Genomic DNA, 20,080 nt, shown 5'->3' on the forward strand with positions numbered 1-20,080 from the left:
AAAACTGGCCGAGTTAAAATTACAGCTGGAAACCATCTTACAAGAGAGAGTAAAGAAAAGGTGGGAAGCGATTAAGATCTCTCAATTTGAATTTGGAGAAGCCGCAGGGAAAGTTTTGGCATCGAAAATAAAATCTGATCAGGTCCTCAAATATATTAGAGAAATCAGGATAGGGGGGAGGCCACGGCAAGATCCACTAACCCAGACATTGGTAAAGCCTTTTTTGAATTTTTTGAGGTGATCTATAGGGAAGATCTTCCCAATGACCAGCAGGCAAGGGATAGGTGGCTGGAAGATATTACGCTTCCAACCCTCTCAACAACACAGAGTAAGTCCCTAGAGATCAAGATAACAGAGGTCGAGGTGAGGAAAGCAATTCGTCAATCAAAAAAAGGGAAAGCGGCAGGCCCAGATGGTTTGCCGGGGGAGATTTATAGATCATTGGAAAATGTCATCGCCCCCGTGCTGACGGCTCTATTTAATGGTATTCTAACAGAAGGAGATTTACCCCCAAAATCATGGGGGGAGGCCACAATCGTACTCATCACAAAACCAGGGCAATCTCCACTGGAATGCGTTTCATATCGACCAATATCATTGCTCAATACGATTATAAAATCTTTACAACAATTATTTCAGCAAGATTGGCCAGTGTAATTGGCACAATAGTCCATCAAAATCAAAAAGGATTCATTAAAGGGCGACAACTATCAGACCTAACACATGACCTGATAGGGGCCATAGACATCGCCTCAGCCTTTTCCCTACCTTTGGCCACCCTCACCTTAGATGCAACTAAGGCCTTTGATAGGGTCAACTGGCTCTATCTGAATGACGTACTAAAAAAATTAAACTTTGGGAAGGGTTTTTGCAGAACCATAAACCAGCTTTACGGTGCCCCTTCGGCCAGGCTGTTGGTCAATGGGGTTTTGACGGATGCCTTCAACATCACCAGAGGTACAAGGCAGGACTGCCCGCTTTCCCCCCTCCTCCTTTAACCTATATATCAAACCGTTTGCCCAGCTTCTGCGGGAGGAGGCCAATATTCCATCTTTTAGGTTTGGAGACTGGGAAAGGCGGGTAGCACTCTATGCAGACGATATCCTGGTTTTTACATCTGATCCAGCAAAGGCATTCCCAGTAGTCATCCAGCGGGCAGAAGAATTTGGTCATATTTCGGGCTATGATATCAACTCGAGTAAAAGTGAAATAATGGCATGGAATATATCAGATATACAGCTTGGGGTAAACATTTCAACTTCCATGCGGTACCTTGGGATAAGAGTTACCCAAGAAGTGGGCAGCATTGGTCAAACCAACTTGGACAGAATATACAGTGAGAGTAAAAGGCTTTTGAAATCTTGGACTCACTTGACACTTTCTATAACGGGTAGGGTAAATCTGGTCAAAATGTGTATTCTTACAAAGTTTACGTTCATTTTTAATGCTATTCCCATGGCGTTTGACCTTAAAACAATTGAAAAATGTCAACGAGAAATTAACTCCTTCATTTGGAATTACAAATCTACTAGAATAGCATGGAAAAAACTGAGGAGAAGAAGAGAGAAGGGAGGTCTTGCTCTGCCGGATCTACTATATTACACATGGGCCTTCCAGATGTCACCCTCTAGGATGCTTTTAAAAATGCCATCTAATCTTCCTATTGGGTCAATGTATAGAGCTATGCTAATTGGGGCGAATCTAGCAGTAGATGGATTCCTGTTCAAGTTTGGGAGTCAGAAATTGAAAGAAAAATAAAACTAAAAATTTTAAAGTCATGGACTAATGCCTGGTTTACCATCAGAAAAAGATTGGGGTTGCCTTACTATTCTAATTTTGCCCCAATTTGGGACTCGCCTGGTCTACCACCATGTTTGAGAGATAGTCTGTCCTCCATAATAGAGCAAGCCGAGATTACAAGATGGGGTCAGATATTGAAGGAAGGATCGCTAATAGCCTGGGATGAGTTATACGATCATGCTGGCCCCGGGCTTTCTAGATTCAAGTATATTCAACTGGACAGCTGGACGAGGTCCCAGCGCTGCATAGACGTCCATCTTGGGAGGGATAGTATACTGGAGCAACAGTTAGTGGAACGACCAATGGGAGGAAAAGAGGTAGCCATATGGTATTGGCAGTTGCTGGAGGAAATTGATGGGGAGTTTGTCCTTCCAGATGAGCTATGGGGGGGGGGGGGGGGGTGACTGGCCTTCATTGCGAGGAGATTTGGCTAAACTCCTTTGGTCTTCTTTATAAAATTGTGAAACCATCATGGCTAAGAGGAAATCATCTCTTTTCAGCTCATCGCGCATATATAACACCGTTGAAACTGTCTAAATTTCTCCCGAACAAAAAATGCAATAAATGTAACCTTATCGGAGCATGCAACATTCACATGTTCTTAGACTGCCCTGATATTGCCAGGTTTTGGGAGGAAGTGAAGAATACCTTAAACTCCATTCTAAACGTATCGTTGTCAATAACTCTACCACGTATCATCTTTGGTTTGGTAGATAACATCACTGGCAAAGCAAGGTCCTTCCTCTTCTACGCAATATTACTGGCCAGAAGGCAAATCTGTATACATTGGGTAGAGAAAACAGCCCCATCAAGTGGAGATAGTATTCCGTTTTTTTTTTTTTTTTCCCCGGGTCCTATGATTATGCCATGAATACTCCTTGGACCGAGTCTAGCCTCGTTACGATATTGGTCCTACAGGTTGAGATATACCTAGATGGAGTCAGCGCAAGGCCCTCTTGATTTAGGACCTCTCTGCCACCAATACAACAACTCGTGTCCTGGCACAAGAGAAAGGAAAAAAGGCCCTGCTCCAAAGTCAAGGACTCGCAAGGTGGCTGGTATCTCCCATATTGAGGGTAGGGCAAATGAGGACAAAAAAAGAATACAGCATGCCTCCTAAAGTGGGGAGAGGATGCGTGCAGTCGCCAGGCTCGACCAAATGAGATTAGTCAGATTTTACTCATAAATTCTTGAATAGGTTTACATAGACCAGTCTCAGCATAAGAGTATAGAAGTACAAAACAAGAAAAACATGTCCAAATCTCCTGAAATACTTGACCTATACAAAAGAAAACCTGCTATCAGTTCAATTATCGTTAGGCGGAAGATAAGGAAAATGAATTGTGAATTAATTTTCATACATCGATTTTCAAAATAAACCATTAGTCCTGTCTATCCCTATACTACTCGAACAGAAACCCACTATTCTAATAAGCATTTGGTTAAATTGAAATGAGAATAAAAAGAAGGAAAGATGTCAGCTTTTGGAGTCTTCAGCAGAAACGCTCCAAGCATTTAGGTCAAGTGATGCAAAGCCACACAAGCAGAACATAGGTCTAAACCCCATGAAATCCCAAGATGTCTCTCCTACAGGAGAAGAAAGAATGAACGCTCTCCTTCACTAAGCACAGCATAATATTAATCGCATTCCAGGTATAAAATCCCATGTGATTCCTTTCCCAGGACATTTCAAATCTTACGGCCCAAATTGGACACTATCCACTTCTTTGAGACATCAATAAGTTACAACTTCGTTCGTCCTTGGCCACTCTTCTCTTCCTCCATGGGAACTCCCCTCCTCACTCGTTACCATGATTATCTCTGCCAAATCATCTTCTCATACTTTGCTATCTATTAAGACAAAACTCCTTTATGCTAACTAATGAGGCTGGTCCGCACCTGCAGTGGAAACAAAATACGACAAAACATTCCACAGTGAAGGTTGAAAACAAACAGGACTTGAAACTCCAAGGCGAGCTTGTACTGAATCATAACGTTAGGCTAGAGTTAAATTGCACATAAAGTTAAGCTAAAATACACATTAGGCCTTAAATTAACAGACAACTTTAACAAGTGCACTAGGTGACAGAAACGTGCACATTGCAAAAGATCTCATAATACATGAAGAATACAAAAGCCTAATAGGAATAACTAATAAAGGTACTTTCAAGTGAACATAATGTTGTGTTACACCTAATTCTCCTTCACCTTAGTTTGCACATTTCATTTCAAATTTAAACAATAAATCATCATATTTATAGATTTTAGTTAAATATTAATAAATCAGTACATTCATTTCCTCCCTTAGTCACAATATAAAGACACATTTTATAAACTGCATCTGTTACACGTGAAGCACTTTTTATGCACAGTACTCCATCTTTCTTTATGTACATTAATCACGCAAAATATTTTTGAGTGCTGACTACTGATAGATAGAATGCACTCCTAACGTTATCTCGAGGTGGGATCCGAATTATGCATCTCCAGTACGAGGAGTGGTCGGTCAGATGTCAACAAAAACACCACACCAGGGCCACACACATCTGGGTGTCTGGCACTTTCCCTTTGCTTACGACTGCTGTTCTTCGGTTCTGGCTGTGAAAGCAGAGAGCTGAATTGTACAATTCCTGGTGCAATCAAAATCTGTTAAGCAAACAGAATAAATTATCCGTTCAATATGTTACTGCTGGGCTTGACGCATCTCCATACTGGTAGCAACCAAACAAACAACAAACTGTCCCACTTGTTTGTTCTTAAGCCGGGCTCCCCTCTCTGAGCTGCCCTGATGAAGACCTGCATGCTTTTTGAGTGTTCCGCAGCAGCAGTGGTTGGGCGCTGGTTGAGGAGGAGTGCTTAGTGGTTGCATAACGTAGATCCCTAAGGTAAGCGGCTCAATGTGATAATTGAGGTGATGCATGCACGAGTGGGAATGGAGTCAAAAGAAAATAGTGCTCCACTCAGGTCTGCTTGTCGCACCATGTAAACAGCTTGTGAGGTTGTTAGAAGAAATCCTGCTTCTCAAGTCTGATCCATGTTCTTCAGGTGGCCATGAAGCTCAAGTTTCACTACAAGGCATATATTGGAAAGAGTAAAAGAAACAACTATTTAATTGTGAACTACCCAAAAACATACTTGGACCCAGAAGACACGCATAATAGCAATTTAAACCTATGTAAGATGTGAGGTATACAAAAGTGAAATGAGGATTGATCCAGATGTACAACAGAATCGCTCCCCATTCTCTGCATGTACCAAAATGTAAAGATACGTATCCAAAACCCATAAGGGTAGTTAATAATATAGAGTTAGGGCTCGACCTGCCATTAAAGTGCCGCTCCAGAGTTAAAGGCCTGAGCCGAAGGCTAGGCCCTTTAATAAGGGAGAGGACCTTTAATGGTTGGTAGAACCCGCTACAGAAGTCTCTAAGGCTATTAGAACTTTCCGACCCCAGAGGACAGAATGTTTCAATTTGTAAAACAAAGGCCTCACGGAGACTGAGGGGGTTCAAATCTCATCAGGTTCTGTGAGGCTTTTGTTCACAAATGTTGCTGTGAACAAACATTGGAATGCTGGAGCTCCGGGCTTCGACCAGCCATTAGAAGCCAGAGCACTCCATTGTCTTCAATGGAGTGCTCAACATTCCAATGTTCTAATAAAGTTCAAAGTATGTAGTATCAATAATGCTCTTCAAATCCCCCATTCAACAAACAATTATTCAAGACAAATGGCATACTATGTTTTTTCAGACATAAAATGTTTGATTCTTTATTATGAGCTCTAACTTATGCCATAAGTATCAGGCAATCCTCCATTCCCTTTACCTTGATTTAGGGCCTGATTTAGATTCTGGTGGATGGGTTACTCTTTCTCAACGGTGACGGATACCATGTCTGCTGAAATATAAATCCCATTATAATCTATGGGATTTATATTTCAGGGGAAGGGATTCTGCCATCATTGTGACCGAGTAACCGTCTGTCAAAATCAAAATCAGGCCCATTATCTTTTTTCGTGACAATTTGTTTATTTAAGTTTTCCTCCATTGTATGAACTGCTTTCATCTTTGCAAACATGAAATCACACCAGAAAACTGCAGGACGTGCAGTGTTCCTTTTACAGCAGACAAGTTGAATTGCGATCCCCTTTCCATCAATTGCATCTCTTCTGCTACCGTAGATCTACACACTGCACCATGACTTCCTCTCACTTCTTGTTTCATAAGATTAAGGCCGTTTATAAAACATAAAACATCCTAAGAAAGTAAAAATGCTTCTACAAATATAACAGTAAAATAGCATGAAAGGGTATTCATTGACAAAGCCTGTGTACATTAAAAACAACCATTTGCAATGCCCGAGATCTATTGCGTTGCATCACAGACAATGGGAGGGGGGAAGCGCTGAAAATGGGAGTGCGGGCGGGGGAGTAGGTGAGAAGGCACGGACAGCGGGAGGGAGGGGGGAATAGAGAAGGCATTAAAGAAAATAATGCTCATAGTCTAAATGACACGAACCATGTAACACTCGAAGTAAAGAGGCCAGTAGCCATAGGAGGGTACAAATGAAGGCATGGCCATAATAAGGAGGGACTAACAAGGGGAAACAACCTTTACAATGTAACTTTTACAACGCACTACCATTACAACGCAGTCATTACAACGCAACATCCCTTACATCGCATGCCATTACAACGCAACCATTACCATGCATAACACTACAACGCATACAATTACAGCTTGTGTCATTACAACGCAGTCATTACAACGCATGCCATTACAATGCATACCATTACAACGTATAGTACCCTTACACTATCCAACACTTACCCTACTGTTGCACCCCCTGGTCTTAGAATAGCAATTTTTACCCTTACACTATCCAACACTTACCCTACTGTTGCACCCCCTGGAGTTGGAATAGTAATTTTTACCCCTACACTATCCAACACTTACCCTACTGTTGCACCCCCCTGGAGTTAGAATAGTAATTTTTACCCCTACACTATCCAATACTTACCATACATGCAATGTAATGGTATGCATTGTAAAGGTAGTATGCGTTGTAATGGAATGCGTTGTAAAGGTAGTTTTTAAAGATTCTTGGAATGGCATGCGTTGTAAAGGAATGCGTTGTAAAGGATGTTGCATTGTAAAAAATGTGTTGTAAAGGTATGCATTGTAAAAGTATGCGTTGTAACGTCATACATCCCTAACAAGCCTCATAATCAATCAGAAGGCAGCATTTACAAAAGACAATGTCACAAACCTATTATTAACATGGGCGGAGAGTGGGCGGAGCTTCCACTCAATCATCCATTATTGCATGCCTCGCAGAGCGAGCAGGGCATGTGTGTTGCCGCTATAGGCTTGACCTAAAAATTAACTGGTGACTCTCAAGGGCTAGAATTCGCCTCCTTACATTAACTGTTTATTTTACTGCTAGATTTTGTATTGTTGGGTTGTCTTGGATTTAAATGGCCACCAACAGCACTCATGTAACACATCCCGAGTAGCAGAAACCCCAGCATGAGCTATTCCCATACTTTCATGAGTGTCTCTAAATAAATTGCACTGGGCTGTTTCATTTTGCATGTCATGTTAACCCACACCAGTAGTGCCCAGAAAATAAACATGCCTTAAAAGAGGTGGGGCTATTTTATTGCATCTTTACAGTAGAACCAGGAGTATTTTTGGGTCCTTTTTATTCTTTGCCCAAGTTACTCCGGCTAACTGATGCACCTAAGCTGCAGATTGTGTAGCTAGATTAGCAACAGAATTGCCTTCCAGTGGAATCTGTCTCCTAAACACAGCAAGACATACCTTATAATTTTTATTTGTGCATGTTGTTATTCATTAGATTCCAACTAGGTTAAATCTACATTGTAACAAAGAACACCAGCAGAACAATAAGAAACATTGAGTGTTGGTATTCAAGGGACTGGTTCTGCATTAACTCTGCTTTTCGTGCATTTGGATCCCCTAAAGGATTCACATATATATGTGCCTAATATTAAATGATATGTCCACAAATACACTTTCTAGCATTCCACAGGTAAATGAGCAATGTTGTTGTGTGCCCACAGCAGGCTGTGTTGATCCTTCAGTGTCAAATACCGTGAGATATTCATTAAATAAACTAGAATCCTGGGTTCTCAGTTTTGGGTTATATTCCAATAACATACCAAAGTTCACTTTATTTAAAGCCTATTGCAACAATTTAAAATATAATGCTCTAGATTTTGTTATACTGGCTTAGAGTAGGTACAAATGACCTAATAATGATCACTTTACATGTTTCTTCGGGTCCTTCTTCGTTTATAGCTGTTTGCGGTGCAGTGAGAATGTTCTCTACAGGAAAAAAGCACTGTCCTGTTTACAAAATTTAATTTGTTGTTACATGCCCGAAAGCAGGCTGAGGCAATAAGGTATTCATGCAACTTCGTAGTCATACAGGCATGATCTTTTATTCTGAACATTTCCTAAAAATGTGAGAACTACTAATTGATACAATGGTTTAACACTTTTTACATAATGTCGAATATATGTTCAGTTAAAGTGCAGAAAGCCCATCAATACTTGTACCTTTTTGAGTGTGTTTGGAGGATTTTTTCTAAGACTACAATTCTTGATTTTGAAAATGTTCTTTGGAATCTTCACTGGAAAGTATAGTGAGTATTCAGTCTCCATGTTGGAGATGCTCTTCTAACTCATCATCAGCAATGTATATATAATTCTCATATGACACTACATTCACATCCGCCTGTAGCAACTCCATGATATACCCTGAGAAGCCACTGGCCTATTATTTTATGCTGTGGTAATCAAGTAAGTCCACATAAATTCACTCTAAATATCAATGCAGTTTTGTGTTGTGACTAACAGGCAATTCTTTATATGACAATTCCATTTGCTATGTCTATTGTGTATATTGTATGCATTTGTTGCATCATTAAGTCTGTACCGTAAGTATTTTGTACTGCCTATCTTTTGCATTATTTTTTGACAAGTTTGTTAATTGAAATGGTTTTTAGAATAGGAAACATCATGAATTCATGGTAGAGGGGCAAAGGGCAATTTTGCTCTGAAACTGCTACTCTCCTAAAATTACCTTTAAATATATTTTGTGCCTCTGGCCATTTAGGATTTTGTACTTGAATCTGCGGTTAATCTCATGATGGAATGGCATACAGAATTGTTTTCAATGAGGCAATTTGCTTTATTTTATTATAATCGTGCAGCCATTTTTGTTGCCATGTGCAGGCATACTGGTGGTAAGTATTTTGGACACTACAGAAGAAAAGGTTTTCTCGCATGTTTATTATCAATGGAACAAGTAATCTAGACCTAAAAAAACAGTGATATTGCCTGTCTATCTAATCCAAATATGAGTTTTATAAGTTACAGAAAAAGTGCCTTTCTTATGACTGCCAGCAATACATGAATAGATTCTTGGCAGACATAATTGTTTTATGTGTATCATCATCTCTGCTACAGTTGTGAAGAAATTCACATTTGTAAATCTCACTCAAGGGGTGGGGAGAGGGTATTCCAATGCATTGCTTGCCTTGGAAGTCTAAAAATGCCAACAACCATGGAAAATTGCAGACCTTTCCAAATTCCTATATGGCCCCTTCTCACCTTGGAAATGGTTGGAGATTCAATCTAGCCAAAGGGCCTTCCACAATATCAAGAGGAATGGTTTAGCTCCACAGGAAAAAATGTTTTCTCTGTGGGAAAATAGCACAGGGGGGTCCCTTCTGCAGGTACAGGCTTCTTCGCTCTGAAGAACGTCGCACTGGGGCAACAAACCGTTGACGTTCCCACTGGAATGTCTGGAAACCTGCACTTTGTGCAGCTGTTCAGGGGTACGACTTTGAAAATAGATACATAGTTCATAAACATCACTGCCAATTAGTTTATATATATGGTGAAAGAATGACGAAGGGCAATCTCATTTTATAAACATTTTGATCACAATGTTGAGTACAAAAGAGGGTGGTACCAAAGATAATGTAAGATGCATGTTATAAATTGTAGATCAATGCAAACATAATCAAAACTCTAGATGAAATTCATGTGATGGATCTGAGCAAATGTGTAGTGTGTAGAAGAATACTTTTGGTAAACAGGTATTCAATGTGAAAGAACCGTTCATAGCGACATGGTAATGTAGATAAAAAGGGACTTGAAGTATGTTGAAAATGAGTTTGTAAGTTATTTGGACAGGGCTTTAATTATGATTCTGCAACTGAAACATAGTTTTAAGGTCAACAGTACTGTTGCCTTATACAATCGAATGTGCAAAATGTTATTGATGCCACAAAAGGGGGTCTGGCCTGCTAGGTCTAACTCTGACTTTTGTCTCCCCAGGGTTCTGTAAGCCCCCACATTATTGGGGTTTAATAGTCAAGGATAATTGGCTTCCCAGAAAGGCCAGGGTTCTGGGTCCTTGATCCTGGATCTTTGCTCCTGGGGCCTGTGGCCTGGGTTTTGCTTCCTGGGTCCTGGGTCCTGGGTCCTGGGTTCTAGGTCATGGGTCCTGGGGGTTGAGGCCTGTGTCTTGGGGACGGGATTCTTGGTCCTGATGCGTGGGCACCCTCGGTCTAATTAGAGGTGGACTGCTTAGCCAACCGTGGCTGTTGTTTCAAACAAAGAGCTTCCACCCTTTCAGGACTCAAGGGCTTGCCATTCGCGGTGACCCTAACCGGCAGAGTGAAGGCTGAGCAGCCTTGGTAGTGTGTGCTTCCTAGTGGTTTGACGAGAGTGGAAGGGGGTCGGTTGGTGATAGGCCCCGGATTCCTCCTCGTCACTTGGCCCCCATGCACCACACGGTTGCCCTCATCCACCTAGCACATTTCCACAGCAGCTCAGAATGACCGTTCTGTTGGATTCCCCCACCGCCCGGGCTGGCACCCCCATGTCTAAACTCAGGCTACAGCTCAGCCCACCTCTCCTGTCCGAGGAGATGGCTAGTCCTGCCAGTGCCCATGTTACCATGTCTGTCTCCCCAGCAAGCCCGTCAGGCAGATGGGCTTCCTTAAAAGGATCCAGAGTGGTGTAAAGGTTTGTCCGGGTGGGCACTCGGCTCCCAACCCTGTCCAGCAGGTGCGGTTACCTGATCGATCCTGCCAGCAGCATTTGCTGGTATCAAAGTTTAAGCCACACACATGTGAGTGCGCATGGTACATTGAAAATGTGAATGGCTCATTAAATAAGTTATGGACAAGCGCTGATGGCCTGGGATGCATGAATTTGCTTTGGTGACTCTAGATAGCCTTAGGCCAATTGCGCTTCCCCTTGATGGTGATGATACATTTGGATGTCTGCCCTACCAAAATTTGATGGTTCTTACTGTGGCTAACATGGTGACCATGGGTAGTTGGGAATCAATGTTCGATTCCGGAGATGGAACCTGAGAAACATTTATCACATCCAAGGATGGGTCCAAGAGATAGTGATGAAAAATAACATGACTCTTTTGAGGCCCTCTAATTGGATTGAGTACACTTTAAATCCTTTAAAGGGGATCCATTTGAGGGTATGTCTGGTGCCAGCAGCCTTGGTAATTCCAGTTCCAATAGCTTATATTAAATTTGCTGCATTCAAAAAGCTTGTAGTTGGATATTGGGATCGAGCTGGTGGTCCGCTACTAGGTGAGCTACCGCCTGTCATAGGCCCTGCCATTCAGTGCGAATTAATAATCCAGACTGAGTGTCCTGGGGTCTGAAGCGTTTACTTTGAAAGAATTTGAGGGTTCAAAGCAGGCCGGTCACCTGGATGCTTCAGCTAGGAATAATGGAATAGGACCCCAGTTCAATTGTGTTGGTTTTTGGAACTGGGGCCATGAATAAGCGGGACTGCCAGGGGCATTTGCGTTGTGTCTTGTGGTGGAAATTCTGCCAAGAGTGTTTTAATTAATCAAGATCGAAGGTCGGAGGTTTGAAGACGATCAAATTCCATCATAGTTCCGACCATGAGCGATGCCGACTAGAGATTCAACAGTGTTATTCACTTGACCCACTGAAAACATTCTGGGAAACCGAAGTTTTGGGGTTCTGGGGGAAGTATGGTTGCAAAGCTGAAACTTGAAGAAATTGTGGAGCCTGTAGCATAATTTGACTCATCACAGGAAACCTCACCCAGCCAAACACAGAAAGAATTGACAGATTGATAGCTCTTTCTCAAATCTGTTGTGGTGCATTGCTGTTCTTCGTTGGTGGAGCAATTTGTCTGGTTAATTCTGATAACAAACAAGACTCATCCATGCTAACTAGTTTCGCAAACCCTAGCTGTTGGTGTCCCAATTCCTAAAGGACAAGTGACATTTAGACACAGGAGATTGGACAATAACAGATCATTGATGCCCTTAGATATCCGGGGCCGCACATGTACTACACTGGCTGGATCGGGGTGTGTCTACCCTTTATTGACAGGTGCGGGTAACCCCCTGAACTCAGTTTGTAATAGGGATTGCAATTAGTTCTCTTGAACAATGAATTCCCAGTAAGTGCGGGTCATTAGCTTGCGTTGATAAAGTCCCTGCCCTTTGTACACACCACTCATTGCCACTACCGAATGGATGGTTTGGTGAGGTCCTCAGATCGGCTTGCCAGGGTCAGCAACAGTCCTGGTGGAGCGCCAAGAAGACAATCAAAATTAATTATCTAGAGTTAGTGAAAGTTGCAACAAGGTTCCGTAGGTGAAAGGATCATTAATGACAGATTTGCCAGAGAGGCGGTCAGCGCCAGTCCGAAACCCTTGGCCATCTCCAAGACAGAAAGCACTCCGTAGGCACAGGCCAAGCCCTCCCCTCAGAGGCCCTGTCCGATGGAGCAGTCTGTGGCCTCTAGGGTGCTTGGGCAAGACGGAACCTATGCTCACCCAGCCAACTCTGCGGGGTGAACCACATGGCAAAGCCTCCCCAGCCTCAGACCACCCTGATGACCCTGCTGCCATGGCCTCTCCTGCACCTAAACCCGGGCCCTGCAGGTTTAGGGCAACTGAGGAGAGGTCCTTCTTATGCGGAAGGACAAGCCGGACGAGGGGACTCCCGGCTCCACTTGGTGGGGGATTGCAGGATGGTCGGAGAAATTCTGTTCTTCCGTTCCAGTGCCTCGGTCAGGGGGGTGGGCTACCCCCCAGACTACCGGTATGGCTTCAGCCCCAGCCCAAGCTGAGGGCTCGCAATACTGCGGGGGCCAAGCCCGATGGCAAATCTCGCGTATGTGCTTGGCTGAGGAGCCAATGGGTGAAGCTACCATCTGTGGGATTATGACTGAACGCCTTTAAGTCATCTGGTCACTGGGTCATCACTGGCCATCTGGTCACAAGGCTGGCCAACCATAGGACCCGGTGGGCTGGCCGACTTGATGTCTTGCGGGCCAGCCTGTGTGACTAACTCTAACTTTTAGCTCTCCCCAGGGCTCTGTAAGCCACACTTCATAGGGGCTTAATAGCCATGGAAAATGGGCTTCCCCGGCAGGCCCATGGAGAGAGGGTGTGGCGTGGGCTGGGCTTAACCCTCCTAATTTCCTTAGCCCTTGGATCCGGCAAGGCACACACTCAAGGCAGCACCCTGAGCCCACGGTATGGTGGTGACTGTCACTACCGAGGGTAGGGTGGAGAACTCTCTTGATCCCCTACTGGGTTTGGAATAAAGAGCAGAGACCAGTCCTGCATGAAGGCACAGCCCACGGGGCATTGAGCTGGAACACAAGACCGGGAGAATCCTGAGAAGCCCTCAGCAGAATAGCAGCAACTGTCATTGATGTACTGCGTCACCCAGGAGATACTGTCAGCGGGCCCCGCACAAGACTTACCGTTCTCCTAACAACAAGTGGGGTCTGGCAAAGGGCGAGTGGCAGACCAGGGAAGTCATCTCCCCCTTCTCTTGCAGGGAGGGAGGCTGTGGTCACGCCCTCGGTCAGAGCCCTGGGGGGGCTCTGGCTCCATGTGCCTGCCCATGATGACACTGCATGCGCTGTGAGGTAAATGGGCTCTGCAGTCAGAGGCTGGTTAGCCTGCACAGGGATGATCAGACTAGAATCTGGTTGTTCGGGTATAGTTGGGCCTACTTGGTGACTGTGGGCTGCTTGGTTGGCTCTGATCAGGGCTTCTGAGCCACAGAGCAAACAGGATGGGGCTTTATAGGGTCAGGGAGCTGACAGGTTTGGGGCTGCAAGCTCACCCGGCCCCTGGGCTCCCTTCCGCAGCCTGCTGTGTTGTAAATGGGATGCTGCCCTTCAGTGGCCGGGTTGAGGAGATGGTTGCCCCCTTCCTGGGCTCCATCTTCTAGCCTGCCGCATCACAAGGGGTCCTGGACAGGAGTCCCACTGCTTGGCTGGTCTCAGAACACGCACCATGGCTTTGGTAGTTTCTGTGGTGGGATCCCCCGTCCTGCCACCTGCCATATGTCCAAGCACCTGTGATGGAGTCCTGCAGTAACAGGGGACTTCCCCTGTGTATTTGGGTTCAGAAGCACCAGCCGGGCCATCGGGCTGGTGTTCCCTCTCTGGGCTCTGTACTCCACAGGCCTTGACAAATCGTAAACATTTTACTAGATGCTAGCGCCTTCAAAAGTTATCCTCCACTTAGCCATTTACAGTGATGTGAAACCTTTCTTCTAGTTTCAGATATATAAAGTAGCTGTAGCTGCCAAATTAAACGCCTAATGAAAATCCTTCCTATATTTCCATTGAACATCTTGTTCTCATTGTCATGGAGTCGGCAGTTATGACTTGACTGTGGAATTCTTTCCACCTTGGCCTTCAAAAAAACCTAACAGGACAGCTACATTTGGTGTAAACTGAAACAGACGGACTTCTCAGTTGTTCCAGACATCAGGAGTAAATCACTCCAGTCAATTGATGCCTCTTTTGGTTTCCTGTTAGAAAACAACTATATTTTAAGGCCTTGGGTGTGGTTCATCAAGCAATATGTAGCTCTTCCACATCCTCAATACTGCTTAAGTTCCTGGGACCAGTTCCAACTAGATGTCCCGAAGTCTAAAAATGTATCCTTTAGTAAGAGGGCCTTCTCCATTGCAGCAGCAATAGATAGAAACAATCTTCACTGGGAGCTCCATTTCCCACTCTTATTTTTAAAAAAACCTAACAATATGATAAAGTCGTTTTTAGTGTGTTTGTTTGAATTCAATGCAGGTTATAATTCCTGTGTATCACCAAGAAACTGTGGTAGAAGTACAAATAACATAACATATAAGCAATGTACTCCTTACTCTCTGTCCAAAAATGCACAGTACAAAAATATTTTTCTGGGCACATCTGGTTGAGTCTGTAAGTGAAAAGGATTAATGGCTTTGTACACATATATCACAGTGCAAGTTTTGTTTTCTTCAAAATTGGCCCAGTTCTTCTGTACTTTTATCATCTGTCTAAAGATTGTGAGCTGATTTTTTATGCTGATATCTGCATTCTACTCCCTGTGAAGTTTTAACCACAGAATATCTTCTTAGACGTTTGTGAGATCAACAAATTGTTACAGCTTTTCTTGTCTTTTATGATTACACTACATAATGGTAGATGCAGAGAATATTCTAACTTGGGACATAAATCAAGTGTTTCAATATTCTTTCTTTTCTCTCAACTCTTCCAGTAATTATGTATTAGATAAGTGGTGGTGTGTTTTTCACTGCAAGCAGAAAATTGCCTTGAACGCATGTGCGCATTGTATTACTATACGCTTGCATACATATACAAATGCTGGAGAGCTTCAGGAGCTGGATACGTTTTTAACTTGTTATACAGAGACGTAGACAGCATTTTTTTCATCTTCTAATTCAATAAAAGGGTACATCCATAATCAGTAATACAAACAATATCATCAAGTCCACTACAAATATAAACAATTGATTTTATATTTGGAAACTGTGCTAAAAATCTTAGCTGAACGGGTTTCAAATAAGGTCAACAGCTTTCTTTAACTTGTAGTCATCAGCTTTCCAATAGAGATCGTATTACATGGACAGAGACCTGTCAATCAGCAAAGTGTATCCATGTTAATTTGTCCGTTTCATATGGACAGAGGGTAAAAACAGGGTTTACAGATTCATAATTTAAAATGAGAGGGCCTAATTCCAGCCACGGTCAGTAGGGGAGTACCTACCGGGGCGGTGACGTGGGAAGGGGGAGGGGCAAGGTGGGGGTTAGTAATGTATGGATAGTGGAGGTTTGCAGGTAAGTAAACATTTAAATAAATCAAACGAATTGCGTTGCGCGCACTGCATTGCATTACCTGCAAACCTCCATTATCCATACATTACTAACCCCCATCCTGCCCCTCCCCCTCCCCACATCACCGCCCCGGCAGGTACTCCCCTACCGACCGCGGCTGCCTAATTCAAAAAGATAACATACATTTTTAGGTAAATGTACTACTTTGCAGGTATGCACAAACTGCATCTTACATTAAAATACTTAAAACAATACAAAATAAAAATAAATACAAATTAATGTTGAAAATATGTAAACAAGAGAACACACTTCCTAACATTAATTTACATGTATTTATATTTCTAACTCTTTTAAATAATTTAATTTAATTTAATATGTTTTCCTATGGAGTTCTATTTACATTATTTTCTAATGGAGGGTGTTGTAGTACCAGTGGTTGACATATTATTTGTGAATATTGAGAAACTGTAACCTTTCTCAATAGTATACACTTACTCAAAAGTGCAGTTTGTAAAAGAGGCCCTAAGTGTTACGTCTAGAAAGCAATAAGGGTGTGTGGATCCCAACCACGTGACAAAAGATAGTAGTATCCCACAGAACATTTGCAAATCATTACACATGCAGAGGAAGAGAAGTGTAAAGTGAAGATACTGTAGAGTAGGAGCCTGCTTCCATCAACCAATTTCTCTTCTTTTTATTTACCTATTGCTACCTAGATGTCCTGTCATATTAGTGATTTTAATAAGCCAGGAAAATCATTTAGCTTTTCCTAGTAATTAGTCACTTATTGCAACTATTAATTTAATGGATGCCCAAAATATTTTTTTCTGTTGCAAATATTAACCTACACAGTCATAACAGAAGATGTATCAACTTTGGTAGTGATTGTTTAAGACACAATTCCCTAGGCAATCGTTGTTCTAAACAATATATAAGACCATGGTCTAACATGATAGGGAAAGACTCAGTGTACATGATTTATACTAAAATTTCATTTTATTCAAATGTAGAAATGTTAAAAAGAGTCTATGCTTCTGTATGAAATAAACATAATATCAACAATGACCTCACAACAACAAAAAATAATAAATTGGAAAGAGATATTTGTAATTGCAATAGCTCATACAGCAGGCAGAGCTGTATGTACCCTAAATGTGGTTAATATAGGGAAAGCTGCATTATCAAACAAAGAATTAATCTTTCCACAAATTAATAACACACTGATCAAACAAACAAAAACAGTAAATCAAATATTTAGAGTAAAACAGTACAATACGGTGGCTTTTAATTTTTTTTAATGATGGATCTTCAATGTGTCTATGCGCGTTTCGGCGGACATAATGCTTTCATCAGTAAAGCCACATGGAAAAAAATGCCAAGACCATGAGAGTTACGGTCAACCAATTACATCAAAGGAGCCAAAGAGAGTGTATAACTTTGTCAATATGGAATGAAGTCTTAATGATTAGTTCGGATATAAACACAATATGTAAACAAACAGATAAGATATAGTTGAATCTTTTCAATATAAAGCCAGCGTATAGAATAGAGAGAACATGCCAAGATTTCCTATTCAATGCCAGCGAAATTATCTCTCAATAGACGATAGCGCAGATGGCCATCACAATGAGCCAGAAGGTAGAAGCTCCTGCAGACTTTGGTTGTGTTCATAGTAAAGATTTATCTACAACTAAGTCTAACCCTGTATTACATTTAGGGTTCTATTATGACTTTAGTTGTAAGGCCTCCGACCTCAGGTCATCGCCGGTCTCAAATCCTACCGGCTGATGTTGATTCAGCTGGTCAGAATTTAAATCAGCCGGTCATTCCGGCTGGCTTCTGACGGCCTCAAGGAACCAGTCAGCCAGTCAGAAGTGGCCCTTAATTCAAATAGATGGTGAGTTATGCCGTCTGGATTACGATGCATGATGTCCAGCAGAGTTTCCATTCCTGCCTTTCAGACATGAAAATCCTGTCAGAAAGCATATTTTTTTTGCCCCTAGCAGGGCCCTCTTTCCATTGTGGCACCAGGTTGGTGGCCAAGGGAGCACCTATAGTGCCCCCCTATTAATCCCTGCACCCCGTGGCAGGCACCTTAAGGTGCCTTCCACGGAGTGCAGGGATTTAACACCACCTCACATTTCCCTATGGGAGCATGTACTACTCCCGGTTTCCTGACATAACAAGTGCTCCCATAGGGAAATGTCAGAATGCCCCTGCACCATGTATGGTCACATCATAATGAGGCAGTCAGGACTGCCAACCAGAGGTCAGCCGGTCCTTTTTTGCAAGACGGTGTAGGGTGGCGCAAGTCCGCACACATTGTAATAGGACCCTTATGGTGAATCTGTAGAAAATGACTGTTTTATTCTCTAAATAGGTGTATTTTGTTGTCCAAAAGGTGCTGAGGGAAGGCTATATTAACTCAAATAAATGATTGTCATTCATGGGCTTGCACTTTGGGGAAATGTAAAAAGTTTGAGAGAATATTTTATCAAGAGTCTTTAAGACCCAGCATCCCCACACTGAAGATAATCCTGTTTCACTGGGAAGTATTGGATAACAAAGGGGTAAAAATTTCAACTCCCATTTCAGTGAGTGCAACAGTAGGGAAAGTATTGTATAGCGGAGAGGTAAAAATTATTATTTCCACTCCAGTGAGTACAACAGTAGAGAAAGTGCTGGATAGCAGAGGGATAAAAATTACTATTCCCACTTTAATGAGTGCAACAGTAGGGAAAGTGCTGGATAGCGGAGGGGTCAAAATTACTATTCCCACTCCAATGAGTGCAACAGTAGGGAGAGTGCTGGATAGCGGAGGGGTAAAAATTACTATTCCCACTCCAGTGAGAGCAACAGAAGGGAAAGTGTTGGATAGCAGAACATCAAAAAATACTAATAACATTTAAATAATGTAAGAAAAAGAAATTCTTAAAAATAAACAATATTTTTAAAATGTACGATTAAATGTATTATAATATTAGTTACATATAACAAAAAGGTACACATATTAAATCAAATAAATTAATAAATACATTTATAAACAATATTTATTTAATCGGAGCAAATATTAACAAACAAACAAATTATTTAACCCCTTTACCGAGGCACGAATTTCGCTGTGGCACGTGGGGGCTAGGGGGTGATCGCTGCGCTGCGGTGCTTGTGACGGAACCATGCCGTCATGAGTCACGGGCAGCATGTGCTCATGACGGCGTGGTACCATCACTGCCCCGCCTGCTCATTAATTTGCCTGCATAGGCGGGGAATTAAGGCCACGTGGGCGGAGAAGCAGCCGCATGATGGAACCACGCCGTCATGAGCACACGCCGCCCGTGACTCATGACGGCATGGTTCAGTCATAAGCACGCAACGGGTTAAAACATAAATGTAAACATTTTATATCCTTCCCTATAACATCACACCAATAAAAAAAGACTTCAATGTATCTCCATAATTAACATCATTTATAATTCTTTAACACTATACTACCCACAATAAACACCTAAAATTACTAAATTATCATAATTAATTACTCATAAATTAATTTAAATGAATTAACAACTAATTAATAATTCATAAATAAAAAAATTAATTACTTCCCACCCTTTCCACCATTTACACCTATAAACACCGCAACACACATCTAAAATTAATTACACATTTGCCATAATTATTTACTAATACATTATTTAAAATTAATTAACAATTAATCGCTAATTCATCAATTAAAAATAAATTACTTCCCACCCTTCCCACAATTTTCACCTAAAAACACCACAACACACACCTAAAATGATTAACACAATAACCATAATTAATTGCCAATTATTTATTTAAAATTAATTAACAACTAATTATTAAATCATTATCAACAAATCAATTTACATATTTAACACTATAACATCTCAATTAAACAAATATTATCAAATAAAAATTATTCAATAATGTAAGATAATTAAATTACTTCCCACCCTATTCCCCTATAAACCCTCAACCCGCTACGGAACTACAAATGCAAAATTCAAATATAAAAATAATAACTACTGAAAATAGTCAATATACCTGATATATTTAACATACTACA

The 20,080-nt window shown here is 41.9% G+C and overlaps 1 pseudogene; it reads left to right on the forward strand.

Annotated features, from left to right (window-relative positions):
* Positions 1–10,913: 10,913 nt before the first annotated feature.
* Positions 10,914–12,515, forward strand: LOC144765532 (18S ribosomal RNA; annotated as a pseudogene).
* The last annotated feature ends 7,565 nt before the right edge of the window (positions 12,516–20,080 follow it).

This window comes from Lissotriton helveticus, chromosome 6 (genome assembly GCF_964261635.1).
Source record: "Lissotriton helveticus chromosome 6, aLisHel1.1, whole genome shotgun sequence".
Classification (NCBI taxonomy): domain Eukaryota; kingdom Metazoa; phylum Chordata; class Amphibia; order Caudata; family Salamandridae; genus Lissotriton; species Lissotriton helveticus.